The sequence below is a fragment of the Orycteropus afer genome, unplaced genomic scaffold (assembly GCF_000298275.1).
Source record: "Orycteropus afer afer isolate SDZICR_OR568_19922 unplaced genomic scaffold, OryAfe1.0 scaffold00020, whole genome shotgun sequence".
Classification (NCBI taxonomy): Eukaryota; Metazoa; Chordata; class Mammalia; order Tubulidentata; family Orycteropodidae; genus Orycteropus; species Orycteropus afer.
In genome coordinates, this window is record NW_006921607.1 from 12,757,696 (window position 1) to 12,765,413 (window position 7,718).

The following is a 7,718-nucleotide window of genomic DNA, read 5'->3' on the forward strand; positions in this document are numbered from 1 at the left end:
TTGTTTTACTATTCATTAACAGATTTCAACTTCACTGGTATTCAGAAAAAGATGTAAATTAGATCAAGAGACCACTTTATTATACTCATCAGATTGACATAAAGAGAAGGATAATACCAAGCATTGGTGTAGATGGCGGAAAAGAGGAATCCTCATGCACTAGGTGATGGGAGGACAGACTGGTGTTCCATGCAGGACAGCCACCTGGCAGTACCTGGGAGCAAGCAAACCCCTCCTGATGTAGCCATTCTACACCTGAAAGCACATCCCAGAGGCAATGTGCCCAGGTCAAGGGGAAGGAACATGTTCATTGCAGCAGGAGTGATGGCAGAGGGAGCTGGAAGCAACTGAAGTGTCTGTCCCAAGGAGAAGGAGTAAGTGGAATGCAATGGGTGCATTGTAGCCAACTATGCAGTGCTCTGAAGCAATCAACAAAATGTTCATACAGTCACATGAACTGATATTAAAAACAATGTCAAGGGAAAAAAAGAAAGTGAATGAGTGTTCTAGTCCAATAATTTAAATGTAATTTTAAAACATGCACAGAATGTTTACCAGAGCATGGAATTGTTAAAAGTACATGTCCAAGGACACATGCAAAACACTTCAGAGTGGTTTCCCAGGGTGGGGAGGGAGGACAGATGGGGAATGGAAGACAAACCATGATGGCAGGGTGTCATGATATCAGGGGTGGGAAAGGAGACGGCAAAAGCCACCTGGATTGGGACAGTGGAAAAAGAGTGAGATTTACAGAGAGCAGTACCTGAAGTTAATAGCATCTGCCTGAACAAGGAGTCTCCCCAAGGACAAGCATTTATTGAGAGGATTACACTAAACAACTTAGATGCGTCTGAAGTTCAAAAGAAACATTGGTCATCATTCATAACTGATGAAAAAGCAAAGTCAAATTGGGCCAGCAGGGCAACTTTTCCCACAGGCATATTGCTAGAGTGTGGACAGAGTGGACAGAAAGATGCAGAGCCAGATCTGAAGAGCTCTGAATGCCAGGTGAAAACAGGCTGGCTACTTCTCCTGAGCCTCCCAGAAAACATCAAGAAGTCTTTGAAGGGTCTGATGCATGGCCACAGAGGAACAATGGTTAAGCACTCAGCTGCTAGCTGAAAGCTGGGAGTTCAAACCCGCCAGTGGTTCCATGGAAGAAAAGACTGGCAATCTGCTCCAGTGAAGAGTACAGCGTAAGAAACTCTATGGGGCAATTCTACTTTATTGTATTACAGTCACTATGAGTTGGAATTGACTTGACAGAACACAACAAAGGCTTGATCAGATTTCCCAAAGAAAGAACAGTCTGGATGTAGGTGAGGGGACTGGACTGGAGACTAGGTTCCAACATGCATATAATAAGTAACTCTTATGGGTGGTTTTAGGTATTGAGGGGTTCCATAGTGAATAAAACAGTTACCTAACAGAAAAAGAGATAATAAACACGAAAACAAATCATTACAAGTCAGTAAAGTATAACGTAGGAAACAAGATGCTGAGACAAAGACATAGAATAATATGGAGGTTTGGGAAGACAGCTGGGAGACAAGTCTGGAGTGGTCAGGGAAGGCTTTTCTGAAGAGATAACATTTAAGCTGAAATCAGAGGAAAGAAGTTTTAAAAAAAAAACACTTAAAATAGATATGAACTTAGAATGGAGTGGAATGAATGAGGCTAAGGATAAGATAGAAGAAGGTGGCAGAGGCCAAAAGGTGAATTCAGAGCCTTCCAGGCCACTGGAATAATTCAGATAGGTACACAAATGCCGTGGGAAACCAGTGGGAGGTTTTAAGCAGGGAAAAGACAACTTCATTTTCATTGAGCACTTACTATATGCTATGTGACAGGGTTGACATTTTACATGGATAATCATACCCTATCCTATAAATGAAGAGCACTTTGGTGGCATAGTGGTTAAGTGCTTGGCCTCTAACTGAAAGGTTGGTGGTTCAAACCCACTAGGCATTCCATGAGAGAAAGATGTGGCAATCTGCTTTCATAAAGATTACAGCCTTGGAAATCTTAACAGGCAGTTCTACTCTGTCCTTTAGAGTTGCTATGAGTAAGAACTGACTTAATGGCAATGGGTTTTGGTGGTGTAACAATTAAGCATTCCACTAACCTAAAGGCTGGGAGCTCTGCTAGTGTGCTTAAGGCACCTGACTGCTAACCAGAAGGCTGGCGGTTCAAACCCACCACCCACTCCTCAGAAGGAAGATGGGGCAATCTACTTCCATAGTGATACTGCCTCGGAAACCCAAGGAGGGGTCACAATGAGTTGGGTCCGACTCGATGGCATATAACAACAACAACCACCTAAAGGCTGGTAGTCCAAACTCACCCAACAGTTCTGCAGGAGAAAGACTTGGTTATCTGCTTCGGTAAAGATTCCAGCAAGAAAACCCTATGAGGCACTTCTACTCTGTCACATGGGGTCACTATAAGTAAGAATAGACTCAATAGCACTTAACCACAACACCCCTATAAACAGGGCTATTATCAACTCGAATCCACACTGAAGCAGGAAGAGGCTGAATGGCTTACTAACAAGTCAAGGTCACGTTACTAGTAAAGTACACATTCTCAATCACTGTGTAGGATGTTACTTAAAATAATAATGGGTCACATTTAATGAGCAATTGCTACATGCCAGGCAGTTCAGCTTCAAGGACCTCTGAAGTTCCCACTTTACTGAATAGGAAAAGGAAGTTTTTAAGAATTCCTCTGGGAGAAGGAAGGTCAGGAATAGGATGAGGAAATGAAATGTGTAGTTAATTGCCTCTATGAACAACTGTCTTCTTTGCCATGAGACCAGAACAACTTGACGGTACCCGGCTACCATTATTGAACATTTTTATCAAAGATTCTATAGAAGAATCCTGATCAAAAGGAGGAAAATGCAGAACATGATTAAGTCTACACAGAAGATGGCTGTTGGTAGGGTGAAAACAGGACTAACAAATTGGAGTCAAATCTAGACCTCAAGCCAAACATTTCAAATTTTACCATGTACTTTAATTGCAAATTATCTTACACATTTCTTCTTTTTGACCAAGAATTTCAAAAGAAACTTTTTCATCAGTTAATTGACCACTATTCTGAAAGAGTTTTTATTTTTTATTTTTTTTTCCTGCAATGACCTTGAGCAGATGAATATTCTGTATAGCAGTTTATTTAACAAGCCTTTTAGACCACAAATGCTACACATATGGTAAGGTAGCGGGACACTATCCAACATTTTCACAATGCTATAGCTTCAGTCTCTTGATTCTGTGGTCTTATTATATGAGAGTTAGTGCAGGACAGGCCACATTACAGGAATAATCTGGCATCTGATTGCTTATTCAAGGAGAGGGCTCTAGTCCATCTGAAATACAATTACTTTCAGTGTACATCATTCTTCTCATAGGCATTAAATTGTCCTTTGGGTAAAAGCATCTCAAAAATCTCATACAGCATTTAACAATTCCTACAATTACAATGATGATGAACATCATTAGTTCAGTTAACAATGCAGACTTAATTCATGATCCAATGTCTGAGAGCAACCAGCTAAAAATATCTAAGAAGAGGAAGTAGAGGGTAGAGGTACATGAAGCCAAGTAGCTTTTTGGCAAAGCAGTTTAATATTTTGTTCTCTCTCTTCTGAGTGTTTACTCATGTGCAACAGGAGGTGTTAGCAATGGTGCAAATTCCTCCTTGCTATGCCAGAAGAAAATCAAGAACTATTATATTATCTAATACTATGTTGGCTCTCCGGTAACATAAAGCCTAAGGCACTTGACTGCTAACCAGAAGGGTGCTGGTTCAAACCCACCAGCCACTCCTCGGAAGGAAGGCTGGACAATCTACTTCCGTAGTGATACTGCCTCGGAAACCCAAGGAGGGGTCGCTATGAGTCGGGTCTGACTTGACGGCACATAACAACAACAACAACAACAACATGTTGGCAAGGGAGTTCAAAGATTTCTGTTGTGCCGTCATCCCACTAGCAATATCATCACCTATTCTTTCCAAAGTGTTAGATTACTGGTCCAAAGTCACAAACTCTGTACTAAGGAAGAAATGCTCTTAAGAAGGAGTAACCTAGACCAGGTTCTCTTTTAAACTGTTTATGTTTAGCTGGCCTCCCAATAGAGTTTGTTATTGCTGCTTTCCCCTGAATATTCTGATCCTCCCCATAAGAAATACATGTCCAGATGGTACACAAAGGACGGACTCCCATTCTTGTCAGATTATCAGGAAGGGGAGAAGTTTGATTTGCTCTTTTAAACCAACTTTCAGTAAGGGAGTTGCTGCAGATAGACAGTCTTCCTAATTCTGATCCTCTTTTATGACAAGAGCAGAAGTTTGGTACTTTACCATTGTTTGTATTGCAGAAGTTTACCAGTGTAATATAATACCAGTTGCTGTCAGCAAAGGGCATTAGGACATCCATCAGCATAAGTAATTTTAGGTCGTGTCCAAACATGAGGGAGGTAAAAGCACAGCACTACAGGGTAGATGGATGAATGCCATCATCTGACATGAATGGCTTGCTTGGTGATAGCACTGGTATTAACAACAGCACTAGGGATGAGAATATAATTTAAAAAGGTAATGCTAGTGGATCAGAGTTTTCTTGTACCATTTGTGAAGGATGACAACTCCAGAATTCAGTTAGATTGGCTGGGCTAGCTACTGCTTGAGTTAACTTAACAAACACATTGCTGTGCCAGGTAATTAGTTATTAGACCTAGTAATAAAAACTTAAGTTTTTCAAACTTAAGAAAAAAACTGCCTAAAAGAAGTAAACAAGAGCAAAGAGCATAAAAATAATAACAATGAGGAACTAAGTTCCTCCAACTGTTAGTAGAAGAACTAAATGAAAATAAAAGGTACAACTAAATGATCAATATAAAATAGCTAAAATACTTAAAATGAGTATGTATAACAGGGTTTCTTAATTTGCATAAGACATAGAAAAAATCTATGCCCTTTACCAGATTAAAAAGTTTAAATTACAAAACACAGTAATTTTAGGGGTAATAAGTATAAAACTTGAGCAACTATTTTCAATTTTCCTTCATTATTAAAATCACCAAGTAAAAAGACCTACTTTGTGGAAGAGAAAAATAACAAAAAAATAACACAGGAAGTAGGAAACACATACTGACAATTTCAACTGCCTAAATTTTCATGTGATCTTATTTAGTGATCTTAGGGTGAGCTGTCTACTCTTGCAGTTGTCTACTTTTGGCTACCAGAACCAAAACACTACTGCCATCAAATTGATTCTGACTGATAGCAACCCCCACTGGGTTTCCAAGGCGGTAAATATTTACAGAAGTAGACTGCTACATCTTCCCCCGTGGAGCAGCTGGTGATTTTGAACATCTGATTAGCAGTGTGGCTACCTAGATGGCAGAATTTTTAGTTTGAGTTGTCAGTTGTTTGGACCATCCATGTGGGAGCCATGCTCTTTACCTGGGAGAAATGGATCCAAGTCCTAACTCCCTGTAATTTAGTGGCACGATGATTAGTGAGAACCAGGTAACATCCCTTTCAGTGAGGTCTGACACAATCTTTTAACTGGTGTATTTTCTGGTAAACATAATCTCCAGGTTGAATATTAGGTAATTTAGACATTTCATGCTTTTGATTATCAAAAGCTTCTTTAACTTGTGTAATGTATTTTTTGGGAGCTCTGGTAGTAGAGTGGCTAAGACACTTGCCTGCTAACCAGACGGCTGGCGGTTCAAACCCACCAGCCACTCCTCGGAAGGAAGGTTGGGCAAACCTACTTCTGTAGTGATACTGCCTCAGAAACCCAAGGAGGGGTCGCTATGAGTCGGGGCAGACTTGACGGCACACAACAACAACAACAAATGTATTTTTTAGAATACCAAGTCAAAGATTTACAATACTGAAATAGGTCAGGCTGAATTGAATTTGATTCAGAGCAAGTTACCCAATAGGGGAAGGCCATAGGTTGTCCAGTGACAACACCTTTGTCCAAGGCAATTGTAAAGATTTGGAAAGTTTGGCTACGTGAGTTTTAGTTATATCATTACTCCTTTCAATTAGACCAGAGGATTGATGATGGTAATGACAATGAAGTCTTTAAAAAATGGGAAAGATTTTGTCCATTAAAATGGGTGCCCTGGTCACTACAAAAGACCTCTTCAGGTGGGAATAATATTATCAAGAAGTTTCTTAATGACTAGGGAAAACTGTACCCAGTCAGAAAATCTGCAAATCATTACTAATATCAACTTATAACCATTCAAGGGTAGAAGCTGGATGAAATCAATCTTCCATTCAAACATAGGTCCTGAAGGCAGAGAAAATCTTCTAGGTGGAGTTTTAGATGATTTACCAGAATTAAACTGAGAACAGCACACTGAGAAGCCACTTGGTTCAACAGCTTCCTAAAAGTGCCTCCACCAATATTTCTTTAAGATTCCTACCATTTTATCTCTTTCCAACTGGGTATTCATATACAATGCCCCCAATACAGAGGCTTGCAGGGATCTGGTGAGAACTAAGTTCTCAGAGGGTCCCATCCATATCCCAGAGGTGGAGCACAAGGAACAACCATACTGTTTCCATTTCTCAACCTCATCATGTGGGGTTAATTTCTGATGTTCAAATAAATCTTTCAAAGCCACACCTCCAGGTCTAACAGTGTTTTCTATAAGCATGTGATAGGGTTAGTCACCATCCAAAACTGTGCCCTAATGTGAAGGACCATACATAACTGTTAAAAATTTGTGAAATATTAATAGAACTGAAATGAAGGAGAGTGTGATGTTCAAAACTGTGAGAAAGAACATGGTCTACAGTGGCAGAAAAATTTCTACACCAAAGGGCTTCTAAAGCCTTGATCTGTCATTATTCCTATATTATCAAGGCTATGATTTCAAACCAAAAGCACATACAAGTATTCTGGAAAAGCTGATTTTTTATTAGGCCTGAACCATGCTCCAGTGCTTCCATCCTGATGACAACTGGCTTGCTCCCATTCTCTAATTTCATCTGTGGGAGTTAATTGTTGGTGTTTAAAAAGTAACTGTGAATTTCTTTTGGGTCAAAGTTTGGTGGGCAACATTTTACAGGTACCATATGTATAGGTGCCACAGCTGTTTTATCATTAATATTCTCTCCTTTTCATCATGATTGTGAGTGGGATCATCACAGTCATGAGTGAGGGTAATATCCTTAAAGTGTGTTTGGGAAGGGGCTTGTTTAGCCGCTCTATCAGCCAGCTCATTTCTTGTTTGTGGACCCTCTTTGGGTTGATGGGCCTGAATTTTAATAACAGCTTTTTCAGAGAAGAGTAAAAGGGATTCTAAAAGATTTGCTACTAAGGGGTCATTTTTTATGTGACTTTGGGAAGAATTCAAGAAGCCCCCATTTCCATAAAGTAACAGAATAAAAAACTACCCGAAATCCATATTTTTAGTCTAAAAACATTTACTGACCATCTAGAAGCCAGTTTGCAAGTCCTTATGAGTATGCTCAATTCAGCTTATTGAGCTCAAGTGACTTCAGGAAAGCTGCCACTTTTGAGGACCTCACTGAAGGAGGTCATGGTATATTCTTCCTGGTCATAAGAGCTGATATGTTCAAGGTTTAAATATGACCCACCAAAAAACAGAACTAAATCAGGTTTTTTTTTTTTTTAGGTTTATAGATTTCTGTTTTATTATTATTATTATTATTTTTAATTTATT